The sequence below is a fragment of the Dipodomys merriami genome, unplaced genomic scaffold, assembly GCF_024711535.1.
Source record: "Dipodomys merriami isolate MVZ:Mamm:240054 unplaced genomic scaffold, mDipMer1.0.p SCAF_8, whole genome shotgun sequence".
Taxonomy (NCBI): domain Eukaryota; kingdom Metazoa; phylum Chordata; class Mammalia; order Rodentia; family Heteromyidae; genus Dipodomys; species Dipodomys merriami.
This window is the reverse complement of record NW_027206401.1, coordinates 44,496,894-44,513,748: the sequence shown is the minus strand read 5'-3', so window position 1 is coordinate 44,513,748 and position 16,855 is coordinate 44,496,894. Positions and strand designations below refer to the sequence as shown.

Here is a 16,855-nt window from a genome sequence, read left to right as displayed (position 1 = left end):
TCTCACATTCTCTGCAATAAACTTAGCATCAGTAAACCAAGCAAATGCAAAATATACAGGGAAGTTCCTGGTTCTACTCAGATGCTCCATGTTACAAACGTTCTATACAGTGAGCACCTTTCATTGCTAATCTAGCTAGCAGTCAATTAATTGCACAGCTGCTCAAAGCTTGTTACACCTTGTAAGAGCAGAAGCGAACAGTTCTACCAGCTCCACAGTCCCAAGCCTTCAAGAGTAACTTAATCCTTCTTCCAAAGTTTTACCACATATTGAAAGAATGTTTAAAGCAATAGAAATTTTAGAAAAGAGTATACAAGAGACAGATAATTTAGAAAATAATATAAAAGAGATAGTACAAACAGAACACACACATTTACTGATCTGTTCTTTAAGTTTGTCATCTAGAAGACCAGAGACTTGTAATATTTACACAAGTTTTTTTTAATGATTTTCAATTGGGTAATTAAACAGGGCTGATGGTGTGGTTTTGCTGTATCAAGGATCTCACTACAGTGAGATACATAGAAAATAGCTTAAATAAGGGAGAATGTAATGATGCTTTGTTTTCAAATCCACAATTGAAACCCTCAATTTTCGCACACAGGGTACTGACCTAGAACATTCAAAAAAGATCATGGAAGATAAGGTTGCTCAATAATGTCAAAGATTACTAGTGAACAAAAGCAGGGCTCCAGTGACCTGATACCACAATAAAAAGGGAGGGGGGAAAGTCAAAAAGCACAAGATCCTTTAATACATCAGTGTATTTACACACTGCTTGAGCAAGACTAAAAAAAAGACACTCCTTGTGTTTTGGAATATAGATTAGACATGACATCAATTTTTCTGCATGCAGTTCTTTGACCAGTTCTCTTCATTTAAAAACCTAATTCTACGAATACAAAAATAAGAAATAAGGCATTGTATGGGCTGGTATGGTGGCTCAGTGGTAGAGCACTTCCCTTGCATGCATGAGGCCCTGAGTTCGATTCCTCAGCACCTCATAAGCAGAAAAAAATTAAAAATGCCGGAAGTGGCACTGTGGCTCAAGTGGTAGAGTGCTAGCCTTGAGCTGAAGAGCTGAGGGACTGCACCCAGGCCCAGAGTTCAGGCCCCACGACCGGAACCCCTTCCCCCCAAAAAAAGAAAGAAGGCATTGTAATGTATTTTATTTTAGAGTGTTTGTTAAGCATTGAAGAGAAATAAAATCACAGTTTCTCTAGCAACTACTTAAAAATAAAATAAAAATATATTAAGATCTGGATAAACATACCCAATTGATGATTAAGAATTTTTCTTCTTAGGGAACTGGCAGAAGAAGAAAATGTTTTGTTTTTCATATCAAACAGTACAGTATTAGAGACAAATCTAATGGTTCTATTGGACCTACCTCAGAAAGAGAAGTAACTATCCTAGGGCAGAGAAAAAGGAGAAGTAGCCTGGACCCAGAGAAGCACATTTCTCCCCAACTTAGCTCCTGTTCACCATTCTTATGACTTCTGTGACTTCTTTGCCTTCTCTTCTGTAAATAGTTGTGTGCCATCAAATCACACATAAGAAAAGAAAGAGAGCTAGGAGGAAACAATAGAAGGGAGAGGTGGAAGGAAGAAAGGAAACAATGAGAGGGAGAGGGGTGGGAAGAAATATGGATGAGGGAGAGAGGAAAGACAGGAAAATAATGAGTCAAAAGCATAAAAGCTGAGGATGAAGAGGTCCAAGAGTAGCTTCCCATTGCAAAATGTCCTCATCAAGAGCCCATAGGAATAGAAATTTAAAAAGAAGAGGAATACAACTTGTTTTGGAAATAGAAGAGCTCCCTGTGTTACTTACCCAAACATACAAGATAGATAGGAAATATGTCTGTTCTCCTTTCTCTTTTAAATGTGTGTTTTATATATGTTGGCTGTCTATTTTTTAAACTATATATTTATTATCTCTAAGTAGTTGTAAAAAGGGATCATCATTCTATTGATTTTTTTAGGAAAAAAATAATGGTGTGAAATTGTCAACATAAGTTGTGCTTGTATGAGTTTATGTGTCTGTGCTTATAATCTAAGCCTTAATTCTGGTCAGCAGAGGAAAAGTTAATGTGATGGTAGTAAGCAATCAAATTTATTCAATGATAGAATAAATTTAGGTACGTAGTTCATACAAAATATTTTTCTCAAAATACTGTATTACATCTAAATCACACAAATTCTATTTATTTTATTTTATTTTATTCTTGCTGAATTTATTTATTTATTTATTGTGAGAATACCCTACAGAGGAGTTACAATTACATGGGCAAGATAACGAGTACATTTCTTTTCAAGCATTGTGGCCTCCTCTGTTTCCCCTTTCCATTGGTGCTCCAGAACATCATGTTTCTATAAGGATTTTAAATTTATATGTTTTACTTTTTAAATGTTACAAATATTTAAAATTCCCAAACAGTCCTCACTGTCCGAATATTCAATAGTAATCTTACCATTTTTAATCTTGTGACTGGGTAATAATACAGAACATCTCTGACAATGCTAAACAACTGCAGATAGTTGATTATTACAATCTTTTCAATGCTACCCCCAAAAATCATTATCTCTAGACTTTACATCCTCTATCTTTCAACTTTCAATATATATTATGCATAAAAATAGTAGAAGAGGCTTTGAATTCTGATGGAGAGTCAAATAAAATTATATATATTATGCTATTTATTATGTTTTTCTAGAGAAATAAATTTTAGGGGCTGGGAAGGTGGCTCAGTGGTAGAGTGCTTGCCTTGCATGCATGAGGCCCTAGGTTTGATTCCTCAGCACCACATAAGCAAAAAGAAAAAAGCTGGAAGTGGCACTGTGGCTCAAGTGGTAGAGTGCTAGCCTTGAGCTGAAGAGCTGAGGGACAGCACCCAGGCCCAGAGTTCAGGCCCCATGACCGGACCCCCCCCAAAAAAACAGTATCTTATATAAATAATAAAATATATGTACATGTACATATAGTGCCATAAGGAACCAATAACTTATCACACAACCTAATTTGCAGTTGACATAGGAATAAACTATAACATGAATACCTAACATCATTGTTTAAAAAAAATACATTATAATACTTGGCAATAAAAATAGATGTTTATTGTATTCAGGGACAGTGTCTTTAAGAATTCAAACTACACTTTTTAGCAAGGAGTTATGTGCAATAAATATCGTATTAATTCTTGGGATTATCTGAGCTTTCATTGTTTTGTCCAGCAAATGACTTTTAGAAATGTCAAAATTATTTGTTTAAAGTATATTCAATAATGTTATCAGTTATAGTGTTGCTTATTAAGATAGCTCCATATTGTGTCAGTGAAGCCAATATTAACCATATATAACAATTAGCAGTTTTCACTACTTTTTCTAAGCTTGTATTTTTCACAATTCAATATATATAACTGTTCAAAGTTTCACTATATTTATCAAAAACAATCCACTATCAATTAGTTTTCATTTTGCAAGACACAACCACATAATCCACCATGTGAGTGGATAATGTAAATTGAGATTAAGAAGAATAGATTGGATTATTTGTATAAGATCAAAATGTAACTTTAGCCTGAAAAACCATACCATTATTCTATGTTCAGGAACCAATTTGTCTGATTTTTTTGGAGGGGGGCCCTGGGTGCTGTCCCTCATTCTTCAGTTCAAGGTAGGTGCTAACTATCACTTGATCCATAGATCCACTTCCAGTTTTCTGGTGGTTACTTGGAGATTAACCACCAGAAAGTCTCAGAGACTTTTCCTACTCGGCTGGCTTTGAACCACGAATCTCAGATCTCAGCCTCCTGCATATCTAAGATTATAGGTGTAAGCCACATGCATCTGGCTGATTTGTTTTTAAGGTATATCTTTTTATAGATGCATCATTACATAAAACCTTTCCATTTTGCTATAGGAACATAACATGTGTAACTCAATATATTCATTGAGTCAGCAAATGAGGGGATACAGTGTAGGACATGTAAATAGGCTAGAAAGTATCTGTTTAAGGAGTACCTGAAGAAAACAAAAACTTCAGAAATAATACTTCTGCCCATCGAGTCATTCCAAAATTCTAAACCAGACCCTGATGATTAACTGTGTAATATATGTCTTATTTCATCTTTAATTCAGATATGCCTAAATAGGAGGGTAATTATGAGTGATTTGTCTCAATTCAAAATGGTGTTCTAGGGAACAAAAAACAAGCAAAAAATTGTCTTGTGATTCAAAAATTCAAACAGGGATTAAAGACATAAGCAATAAAGGCTTTATTTGGTATAGATGTCTGTTTGGAAAAGTGAATATTTATCATTTACTTTTAAGAAAACATTTTAAAATATGTCCTATTAACTCAAGATTATTCCCTACTTTAAGGTATATAGATGTGTGTGTGTTTATGTGTGTGTGTGCGTGTGTATGAATGTGCACACACATACTTTACTGATAAATTCTCAATGGTAAAATATCCAATAATGAATCTTTCTGGGCAAAGTCGATTCTAACTTTAACTATTGTAGTCTGTAAACAATTATTATAAGAATAGACAACAAAAATACTAAACTGAATTAAATGATTTGTCCCCATTAAATAATTATTTAGAGTTGTTAGTCTTCTCTATTGTTTCAAAAAAGATACAGTGAAAAAGTACTGGTGGCTCATGCCTATAATCCTAGCTATTCAAGAGGCTAAGATCTGAGGATTGCACTTTGACGCCAGCCTAAGCAGGAAAGTCCATGAGACTCTTATCTCCAACTATGCGCGCGCACACACACACACACACACACACACACACACACACACACACACACACACACACACACACACACACACACACAGCCAGAAGCAGAGCTGTAGCCCTACTGATAGAATGTTAATGTTGAGCAAAAAGCTCTCAGAGACAGACCCAGCCCCTCAAGCCCCAAAACCAGCATCAAAAGGCAGGGGTTGGGGGTGGGGGGAATGATGTTACTTTTAAAATTACAAGAAAAACTAATACCTGGATAATGAAATGAATTATTTAACAAAACTCAACTGAGTTTTATTAAGTAAAGATAAATGTTTTAGGAATTAATAGTTATAAATTACATTAAAATAAATCATTTTTTAGATAAAAAAAAATCGAGTCAAGCTAGGAACTGATGGTTCATGCTTGTAATCTTAGCTACTCAGGAGGCTGAAATCTGAGGAGCAAGGTTGGAAGCCAGGACACACAGGATAGTCCTAGAGACTCTTATCACCAATTAAGCCTCCCACCCCTCACCACGTACACTCATGCACATGAACACAGAAAAATTGGACTCCATTTAAGGCACATATTAATATATTAAAAAACTATTTCAAGAAATATAAATTTAGAATTCAATGCTGAGGATTTGTGTTGATGTTGAGACATGTCTGAATGGAGTACTAATCTACCCTTGTGAATATACAAGTATAAAGTTATAGAAAAAGTCAGGGCCAGAGACAGATATAGAGAACCTTTATAGAAGTGATAGTAGAAAGTATTCAATCTTTTTTTCAATTATCATCAGTCCACACTTTTCAGGAGACTTTACTGTGTAAGCATTTTAAAATATTTAGGCTATCAATGATCTGACTGCTTTCTCTTCTGTAAATCAAAACAATCAATCCCTTAAAATAACATTAGATATTTAGCCCATTTTCAAACTGAACTGACAGCCAATCTATTTTACTTTCTAATGTGATTTTCAAGGAATTCTCAATGTTTCCTGAAATGTCATCAGAGAATTAAAACACTGTGTATAGTTCATGCATAATTTCCATAAGGTCAATGCATTTTTATAACAGGTTACAAAATAAAGCTATGCCAAAAAGGCAGTTTTTATTTTAAAATTGTTATAGTTGTATATTCAAACTAAATTGGCAACATTCTGGATCTTTGGTATTAACTAGCATAAGAAATTAAGGAATAAAAATTGTCAAGACCCAAAGATAAAGTAAAAGTAAAATTCACAACATGGAAAGTTGTTGAGAACAGACTACATGGATGAATAAAGTAAAATTTTAAGTGCTTCTAAAATTGATCTATCTTCAATCAAAATGTTCACATTAATTCTTGTAAACTTTAACTCCTGAACTATAATTCTATACTGAAGTTTAGATGGTAATTATAGCAGAATTAAATCTCAGAATGATATAGAAATTAGCTACATTTAATAACTTATCATACATTTACCCCCACATAAAATGGCATGCAAATTATCTACATCAAGAAGTGAAAAGGGTCCTACTTTTATTATTATTTTCATGATTTCAATAATCTATAAATTGCATTGATTATAAAGATATACTTGTGATGCTAAATATAACTCATTCACAGTATCTAAGAGAAAAATTCTAAAGACACAGTGTCTGATTTAGACGGCCTGAGATCCCTTTCAGGGTCTGCTTGGTGAAAAAGACCCAAGACCCATTCAAGCACACATAATTCAAGAGGTCTGCCTGCCAGCAATAAAGGCCGAAATTGGATACTTGGTGAGATTAATTACCTAGATAGGGGTTGATAATGCAAGTCAAATGGGAATGTAATTAAAGTGCACCTTCCATGAAAATTATTCATTGCTGATGGATCAAGTGACAGATAAATCAAAAGGCATTTTTTAAAAGCCTACAGGTTAACTTGAAGCAGGTCTTTTCCTCTTTTTAAAACTCTGTAATTGCAGGTGTGGAATTTTCTCTGGTGATCCTATCCCCATCAAGTTACTCTAAGACAAAAAGATAGATTGTAACACAACCTATTGGAAACAGAAGCCAATAGAAAAACCATTAGGATCATGGTTACAAACAAAAGGTCAGATAGACTGGAACCAGTTGGCTGGCAGCTTTCAGAACAAGTATCACTCCTTGCTTGTAGTATAATGGGGACTGCAACCATAAAAGAAGGCAAGTGATGAATTAATAAGTTGACTAGTCCGCAGGGTGCAATTCATGAAGATGAAAGGCATGCTGTGGTAATCAAACTGGGTTATAAATTAGATAAATCAAATGGCACACGAAGTATTTTACAATAAAGTCTTCCTGGATGTGCCCTTAATTCCTTACTGTCAATACATTTATTTATAATCTAAGAATGATTTAAAAAAACAACGTTTTATAGCAGAGTAATTTTAACTACCCAGAGGGACACTAAATCTATTTTCTATGTTGAGTTCTCATAGATATTTTTATGACACACCTAACAGCGGATAGATAAAACAAAATGTTCAATTAAATGATAGTTACTGAAAAATATGGCATCGCATGGCACTTATTGTCCCTGTTAACTAGTGAATACACTTTGCTTTTATAGACTGCAATAAAGAATACAGAAGTTTTCTTACTTGCAAGCACAAACTTAATTTTGATCAACTAACCCATCAACACATGGTTTAAGGAATTTACACAGAAGGCAACGATTGCCAGAGGAAAAAAATCATTTAATAAGAAATGTGAAAGAAGTTTGAATATTTTGAGATTTTGGTCTTTGGAAAGCAAAATAAATACATAAAAATGAGTTGTTATTATAAATAGCAAATATTATAAATATTCAAATAATTGAACATTTTTCCAAAACTTTACACTTTCTAAGTAAAACTAAAATAGACAAAATTGGAATCCAAATATTCTCAACAATTCATCTATTTCAAACTAGCATTAAAAACTATTTTGATGTTCACACAGATAAAGCAATAAAAACCACTTGTGCATAATGATCCTCAGAAAGTAAAGGGCTAATTAAACAAATTCTAATGATAAAGACATGTTTCTGTAACTCTCTTAAATAAAAATAAATTTGATTTTGTTCTTTCCATTTCAAAACTCCTGCAGAAAGCCATTCACAGGCAAACACACAATAGAGATTTAGGATATGTAAATCTGACCAAAGGCTTTGTGTTTTAAGAACTGTAAGTCAATATACAAATGTACTTCCCTTGAGGAATTTTCTGCACATACTTCTCCATTTCTAAAGGTTATGAATTAAAATTGGAAATAAGGAAAGCAAACGCCCAGTGCCTGCTTTATCAGAGACATTCTCCCTTGGTTCCAGTTAGTTGCTTAATCCCAACCAAACTACAAAGTAAACTGTGCTTGATTTGTCAGATTAGCTGAAGCTTGTCCAAGAAGTGGTCTGAAAGAACAGCTGCCAGGAGACTATAGTTACAATCCATTCATCCATTTCAACCCTGGGTTGAACAAAATAATGAAACATCAAAGAAGTCCACAGCAGCCTAAAAAAGGTCAATACTTTTTCAAACACTACCAGCATCATTTACTGTGGGAGGTGCACCAGAAAGGACTTGTAAATTATATTAATTACCAACATGTTTGTTCTTGTTTTTGTTTTTTGAAATAGCACAATTTATCTCTGTTCTCTTTTAAAGATAAAGGAGGTGAGATAAATAGGAGGCAAAAGTTTATTAGTGAAAACAGTAACAGTGGAGTTTCCAAACTTTTAGGTAATTATTGTATTTCTTTCAAGGCATCAAACCTAGACTTAAGCAAGCATTCTATGACTGAACTAACTACAGCCCCAGCTCAATTCTATATTTTTTCCTTGTAAGTGAGCACACTCTGGATGACACATGTTAAAACATTTGTGAAAAAGAAAAGGAACCAAAAACAGCAAGAATATGGTTATAAAAATAAGAGGCACACAAACTCCACAATACACACAGTTAGACATGGTATTAGATGGACCATTCCATTATAGCACTTAATGTTAAGAGGAAAGTTAACATTTAGAGGACAGATAGCTATAAAATCATAGTTTGTAGAATTATCATCTTTCCTTTTGTTTACAACCTTTCTGAGATGATGAAGTTCTCAACAATAAAATTTATGTGAGGCTAAATTTGGATTCTTGATGATGTCAAGCGTGTGAGAAAACAGGATGCAATGTCAAAACAAGGAGATAAAAAGGTTATGAAAATGTATTAGAAGGACAAAGGCAGCGATTTTTTTGCAAACAAAATTCAGACTCGCTTGCTGCAGTAGAGTCTTACCAGTTTGATGAATGTTCTATGAAATCAGCATAAAAAATAATCTATTCCAATTCATTTCAGACAACATTGAACATATCCTGTAGTGTTAGGCTCTGTTTCCAAACAAGGAAATATGATTATGACATCTTGTATTTCAAGTACTCTCTCAAAATTATTTCTCCTTGATCCAAATTTTGAAATTCAGTTGACTATCTTCTGTTTTCATTTTTTTTAACCTCCTGTGACATTTGAATTTTTGATTAGCAGGCTGAGAAAATGTTCCTTCTATTGGTTATTATGACAGATTTCCTAAATATGTTGGGTACCCATTATATTTTGGTTTTCGGTGTGTGCATTTGGTGTTCTGCCAGTCTCTGACAGTGGGTGAACACCCACTGTGTACAAAGTGTACACAGTGTTAACACAGTCTATATCCATGTCTACAAAATAGACAACATATGTCATAACCTGGCAACCAAGAGTTAAGTTTATTGTCTTTAAGACTATTTGCAATGAAATGGGTGCTGGTATCTTATGCCTGTAATCCTACATACTCAGAAGGCTGAGTTTTAAGGATCACTCTTCAAGGCCATTTAGGCAGGAAAGTCCTTGAGACTCATAATCAATGAAGCATGAAGTTATGGCTCTGTGGTACAGCTCAAGGCCCTGAGTTCAAGCCTCCAGGACAAGCACAAGCACAAGCGCGCGCGCGCACACACACACACACACACACACACACACACACACACACAAACTATATTAGCAGTGGTTAAATAACCCAATAGTGATAAAGCTCAGCCAGTATATTGTTTTTTTATTATCATATATAGTTGTAATTAGGAATGTTATGATCAATGTTCTGCATCTTTCTATATGCTGAAGTTAATGAACAAACGTTATTAAAAATTGGGACACTAATTATCTGATGTCAATATGCTATGGATAATTAAGAATACTGTCCTTTGGAGCTATGTTAAGTGCTCCTCACAAATCTCATTCTGTTGACACTGTACCTTAAAGATAGCAAACAGCTACAGGTCTGTACGTGTTTTCCAGACATGTACTTTGTCATAGGACATGCATCATTTACTCTGCCTTGTCTCCAATTAATTTTGTCAGGTAGCCGCAATATCTCTCCCTTTGTGACTGACCTGTATGCAATTGAAGTGCAGAAAATTTGGGTAATTTTTCCCAGGTCTTCTTCAATTGAACTTTGTTTATTGTTTCCAATAGCATAAAGGTACCTAAAGTCATAAAAATATATTGAAACTGAAATGAAAAAAACTTCTTTTTTTTCAGCTGTAATGGACAGATCTGATAAGCAAGATTTTGATAGCATTCTCTCCTTTACCCTATTACTTGGATCAGTTGGTTAAAACTGTTAATGATCCTTGTGGATCAATGTCTTTCCCTTGTTACTCTAATTTACTGCATTGGGAGATTAGTACAGATGATTTTTTGGATGGCTCTGCATCATTCCACCAGAGTGCTTGTCTGAATCAAATTTGCTTCAATTCATCACCAACAAAGCAAGGAATAAAAAAATCAACATTACTTTGTTTTCAGTACACTGGTCCTGAAACAGAACAAACTAAAGGCTTATCAATGTAATGATGATCTTCTAGCTTTGCTATATCCCTCAGCTGATTGGACTTGGAACAGTGTGTATGACTATCTGAGTAAGGATGGCAGAGCATAGGAACTAGGCCTACGGGCAATGTGCGTGCTTCTAATCCATGTTTTTATTATTATCAGCATCATGATTCCCATTTTACATTTATAGGTATTTGTCTTCAAATGAATAATGTATAACATTACCATCCACTGCTTTTTATTCTCTGAATGTGGATTATTGATTTCTTCTTAAATGAAAGTTTTCTGAAAATGTGTCTGTCTCTTATTGTTTTAGTAACAAAGAAATGTGAATGATGGTTTGATTCCTCAAACTAATTAATGACTTGCAGATCATAGCTTGTTGCTACAATGGAATTATCAAGCAACTGGTTTGGGTTAGAAAAAGAGTTAACCAAAATTAAAACTTGAAAAAATTCAAACTGAAAAACTTTTACTGGTTTAGTAATTTGAATTAATAATTTAGCAATCGTACTACATAGCATCTCTGCTATCTATATTCAATATACATTGACTCAAGGTCATACCTGAGAATATCTTGCCTAGCATGTATAAACTCTTGTTGTGAACTTGTGTTTTGTACTTTCTCACTAAAAGTAAAGAGGCAATATTCTGTTAAATCACATTTTAGTTAAAACAGATTTTCTATTACCATTTAAACAAACAGCTTTAACACTAAAGTTTTTTTGAAATTATTTATAAATATTATTTCAGTGGATACACTTCAGTTCACTACAAGCTCTACTCAATAAATATACAGTTGTAAAATAGGAACTATTCAGTTAAGCACAACACATAGTATATGAACTACTTTACATAATTCCATCATTATGGACTATTCTTGGGTAATGATCCCAGAATGTTCTAAATAGGAGGCTTAAATTAAGTGAGTTACTAATTTAAGTCTCCCAAATAAAAGTTATATTTTCCCCATGAAAATCTTATAAACAGCACTTACTTCTTAATCATGTAGAAATTGCTGGGCTAAAATTGCCAAGGATATGAGAAACTTGTTCAAGCTTGAAAACTCAGACAAAAACTCATGACTATCTTTGTACTGAGTTTTCCACTACCATCAATGCATTACCTTTTATAATTCTTTAAATAATAAACTGAGTAACTTAGAAAAACATCTGCCTTGAATGTTGAAAGCTAAATATCACTATTGGGCCTTCTGACACTTAAGAAGTTCTTGAATGTACAAATTTACTTCCTTTATTCAGGAAGACAAATTGTAGATATGAGTAACATTTTTAAATTCCCACTCCATGCTAAAGCCACAAAAACATAAAGCTCCCAACACAACCATGCTACAAGCATAAGCAAAACTTGCTACAGGATCTAATCATAGAAAGGTAACATTTTCTTCAAAACTTCCCTTACTACCTTAAGAGGTATAGATACTTCTAGAGCAAATGGTAGGTTATCAGTAAGCACTCACTAGGTTCTAGTCATTTGTGTTGGTCTCACCAAAATTCTATCCCCTTGAGTTAAAATTTAGTTAAGTCTTATTTAGTTTTTTTAAATGAATTAATTATTTTTTTTGCTGGTCCTGAGGCTTGAACTCAGGGCCTGAACTCCATCCCTGATGCTCTTGGTGCTCGACCATTCAACCACAGTGCCACTTTCAGATTTTTCTGAGTAATTTATTAGAGATAAGAGTCTCAAGCTGGGCATCTATAATCCTAGCTATTCAGAAGGCTGAGATCTGAGGATCGTGGTTCAAAGCTAGCTGGGCAGGAAAGTCTGTGAGACTCTTATCTCCATCAAACCACCAGAAAACCAGAAATGGTGCTGTGGCTCAAGTGGTAGAGTGCTTGCATTGAGCTGTAGAGCTAAGGGACAGCACCCAAGCCCGGAGTTTAAGCTCCACAACTGACAAAAAAAAAAAAAAAAAAAAGAGTCTCATGGACTTTCCTGAGTGGGCTGGCTTTGAACTGGATCCTCAGATCTCAGCCGCCTGAGTAGCTAGGATTACAGGTGTGAGCCATTACCCAGCTAACATTTAATTTAAATTGTTGTCTCTTAAAAAAAATCTTCCAGATACCCACCAAGGAAAAATGAGTACATGCATTTAGCTTAAAATTAATAGTGTCACAAAATCTTCAGATATTACAGAAATGAACTTCACTGCTTGTTAAGTAAAGTATATAGATCACTAGAATACTGTGCCCTTAGTGAAAACTAATATGTCTAAACTCCTATCTTTCAGGCTCCAGAAATGAAGAACAACAAAAAGTTGCATTTTAACAAATTGTTAAAAGAATATCATTCTTTTTTTCTCTATTCCATTCTTCTTCCTTCTCTCTCTCTTCCTCCTTCTATTCCTCCCTTCCTTCTTTCCTTCCTTCCTCCCCCCTCCTTATTCAACTATTAACTAACTTCCTTCCTTCCTTCCTTCCTTCCTTCCTTCCTTCCTTCCTTCCTTCCTTCCTTCCATCCTTCCTTCCTCCCTTTCTTCCTCTCTTCCCTCCTTCCTTCCTCTCTTCCCTCCTTCCCTCCTTCCTTTTTGCTTTCTTGCTTTCTCTGGAGTTTCATCGTGTTGCCCAGTCTGTTCTCCATCTCTTGGTTGCAAGTGACCCATCCCTCATTCTCTAACTCCTAAATGCTGTGATTCTGACTACAACAGTGTGACTTGAACCAAGTTCAACTGATTTCTGGCTGCAGATGTTATATGTGTGCTTTGGCTTGCATGCTTTAACAACATTAATGATCCTCCCATTTTTGTTTTTGGTATGTTTTGGTTTTCTTAGCTAGTACTGAAATAAGTATATCTTATTTCCCCTCATGGAGATTGCTAGATTTAATACTACTTTACATAAACGCAAATCATTTTCAAAGGGAAAAAACCACATTTTTTGACAACGTATTTCCTTGAAATATATATGTATGAATATAAAAAGAATTAATTTATTTTCCATATTTATTTTGATGTGCTCCATTTTAAATCATAGAAAAAAGTTAACCTGGCTTAATTGATGAGAAAAATGTCACAGCTGAGTAATATTAATTCATGTGAAGGAAGCAATTTCTGAAATATAAAGGAAAATTACTTTGGGGACTGTATTTTTTAGCATAATTTTATTTGTATCTAATGTGATATCATCATATGAGACTCTGGTTATATTTCATTTGGGATGCTGAATAACATCACAAATCAAAGTAAAGAGAATGCTAAAAGAAATCTTTACTTTGGCTGAAAATCAGATCTGAGACATTGAGAAATGTAAAAACAATTATTGAAATTAAATTATGAAGGACTATCTTTAGAGATTCTAAAATAAGAAAAATAAAATTAACCAGTTTGTCAATACTGTACTCCCAATACTGTGTCCAAGAAGTTATATGTGTTACAGATCCTCAGGAAAGAACATACTTCCCACTATGGCCCATTTCACCTCATAGTTCTTATCCATCTAAGATTTCCTAGGTAATGATTAAAGAACTAAAAATTTTAAGACAATAATCCATGCTAAAAAATTATACAAACGTATTTTAGGTATTATAAGGTAATGCTTGATTGTAATAGCTAGGTCACCTCTACATAATTTACTAGGTAACACCTTTGTAGAGTTGCATAACTTTAATCCTCATCTTTAAATCTATAAGAACTATTTTAGCTTGCTAGGACTTCATGAATTCATTCCAAATCTTATTGATATAGTGTGAGATAACTATAATCTATCCATTCATTCATGTACAACGAAGCTGGTAATAAAGGAAAGAAAAGTGTCTTTTCTGAGATTCCATAAGCTATACTATAGAAATATCATATTCATAATAACACATTCTCTGAATCCCCTTCATATCTCCCAAAACGGTGATATTTTTATACATCTTCCTACAAGAATTAAGTCAAAGTAGAATAATTTATTAAGAATAAAACAAAACAAAATGAACTACTTTTAGCAATATATCAAATGTGTCAAAAGACACACAAAAGGTAAAATTCCACTATAGTCAATTATGTTATTTCCAAACATCTAATTCTCCCTACACTGTCTTTCAGAAAGATCTGATTTCCAAAAGTAACCTCCTGCATAAGTCTTTCTCACAAATCTTAGTTCGTCCAATCTGTCATTGCCTTTTCCTAAATTCACCCTGAACATTGCCCTCAATATTTTATTTTCTTTTATTTTGTATCATTTAACTATGTGTAATGGATGTTATGGTGTGGCCTCATTCCCCTTGGTGAAGGACAAAATAAATAATTTGCCTGGCTGCTGAGACAGCTGCCAGGAAACAGACATCAGTTCCATACATCCTTTTGTGGTTTTCTGTTCTAAAAAAACAAACACCTTGTTCCTTCTTTGAGAAACCTACATCCACCCCATAGAAGACAGAACAACCTAAGGGTTCAAAACAGATAAAGATGCCCATCAAGATGGCTGAAAAAATCCAAGATTACATCCCAGTTCAATCCTCCCTCTGCCTGCTTTCTTTCCTTTCTTGTTTCTGATGGTTTGATCCCCAAAACACCCTCAAATAAAATTTTAGCACACCTATCTCGATCTTCTTGGTTTTTTTCATCTTAGAGATGCAATTTGCTCATTGTTCATATTCTCTTCCATAGAGTATCAGTTTTCATCCTAATTCCTTCCAGGTGCTTTCCAGACACCAGCAATCATATACTTTGTGAATAAGTATACATATTTTTCAGCTGTTTATAATTTCCAAGTAAACAGAAATATATTTAGCATTGGGTTACTACTTTGTCCATTTGTTATGATGTGAAAAGGGATCTTATGTCTTTCATTTGTCTAGGCGACGGCATGAATCTAAACAGTTAGATGTCTCAACTTTCACATTCCATTTTCATGTCAATATGCATACAACAAAATAAGCAGGAACATAGTATGTACACCATAAATCACAAGGATTATTTTCATTGTTAAAATTGTTGTATCATATACGACTAGAGAAGGAGCTTACTTTTATTGTTCTGATAAATGCAATAGCCATTAAGGTAAAGTCAGACTTGTAATATTCAGTTAAATCGTATGAGACCATATAAAAATCACAATCTATTTTCTTCACATTTAAATTAGCATTGTCTCTCCCAAATGTAAGCAAACATACACACATTCATATGAAACAAATCTAGTTTGCTTTAAACAGAAAAGTTTCAGCAACCCAAGTTGCTATATAAAACCACTGTGAATATAAAAATTTATAGAAAATCGATGACCTATTAAGCCCATGCAGTTTTAAACTGAAAAATTGAGCAAAAGATATTTAGAAAACAGAAAAAGATCCCCAAAGTGGCCAATTTAGCAAATTGTATTTGTAGTACCACTCCAGCAAAGTTGTATGTTGTTTAAAAATAAATTAAAATACCACTTCTTTAGAAGAATAAGACAAGTTTACTGTAGCTCACTAGATTTAAAAGTTCTTGTTAATGCTTCCAAAAGATAGCTCTAATGTGTCAATCATAAACCTAAAACGTATTAAACCCATTTTTTTACATTCAGTATTATATATTTCAATACTAATTATGGATGAACATCTAGGGACAAAGGCACTTGGGAGGGATAAATGAGAATGCAAAAAGGGCTGATACCAATCACGATGTATCTGTGAATGAATTTCTTGAATGGTAACTCATTTATACAACTACTTAAAGAAAATCAAAAGATTTTTTTAAAGACTGAATAGTGCGAAAACCATTCACTAAATGAGTAAAATCCAAGTATCAGTTAATTCAATTATTTATTTTGTCCAATTACTAGAAACTTAAGTTTCCATGTTTTATCTCAGACATCTGCTCATACATGAGAGATCTGATTTGCAATAGCCTTTTAAATAAACGTCAGAATGAAACCTTTAGTGTAAGAACCTACTAATCTGTTCAAAATGGTAAGCTTGAGACCATATGTACAGTTTTCGTCATACAGATATAATTTAAATAGGTAACATTTTGTGGAAATTGGCATCAAAAGGGAGAATGGCTTAGGCTTAGGCTCCAAAAATGTGGAGGAAAACACTGACTGGCTTTAAGACAGACAGCCAAGGCTGTCTACTGTCCTTGACAATCTTATGAGTAATATGGTGATCACAAATCCCATACTCTAAAAGAAAGGTCAGTTTTTATTAATGATCACATATATCACTTGGCTGCATAAATTATATAGTATCTCCTTTCAGCTGCAAGAACTTTTTAAATGGTTGACAAATACTTGAAATTCTAAAATTTCTTCCAATAAGACTTTCCTAAAGATTCTGACAGCTTCCAGGTTC

General features: G+C 33.9%; 1 protein-coding gene across 6 annotated transcripts in view; it reads right to left on the bottom strand.

The window, feature by feature from the left end:
• Window positions 1-16,855, bottom strand: part of Epha7 (EPH receptor A7) — a 164,997-nt gene that overhangs the window by 82,489 nt on the left and 65,653 nt on the right. The gene's annotated exons all lie outside the window — the stretch shown is intronic.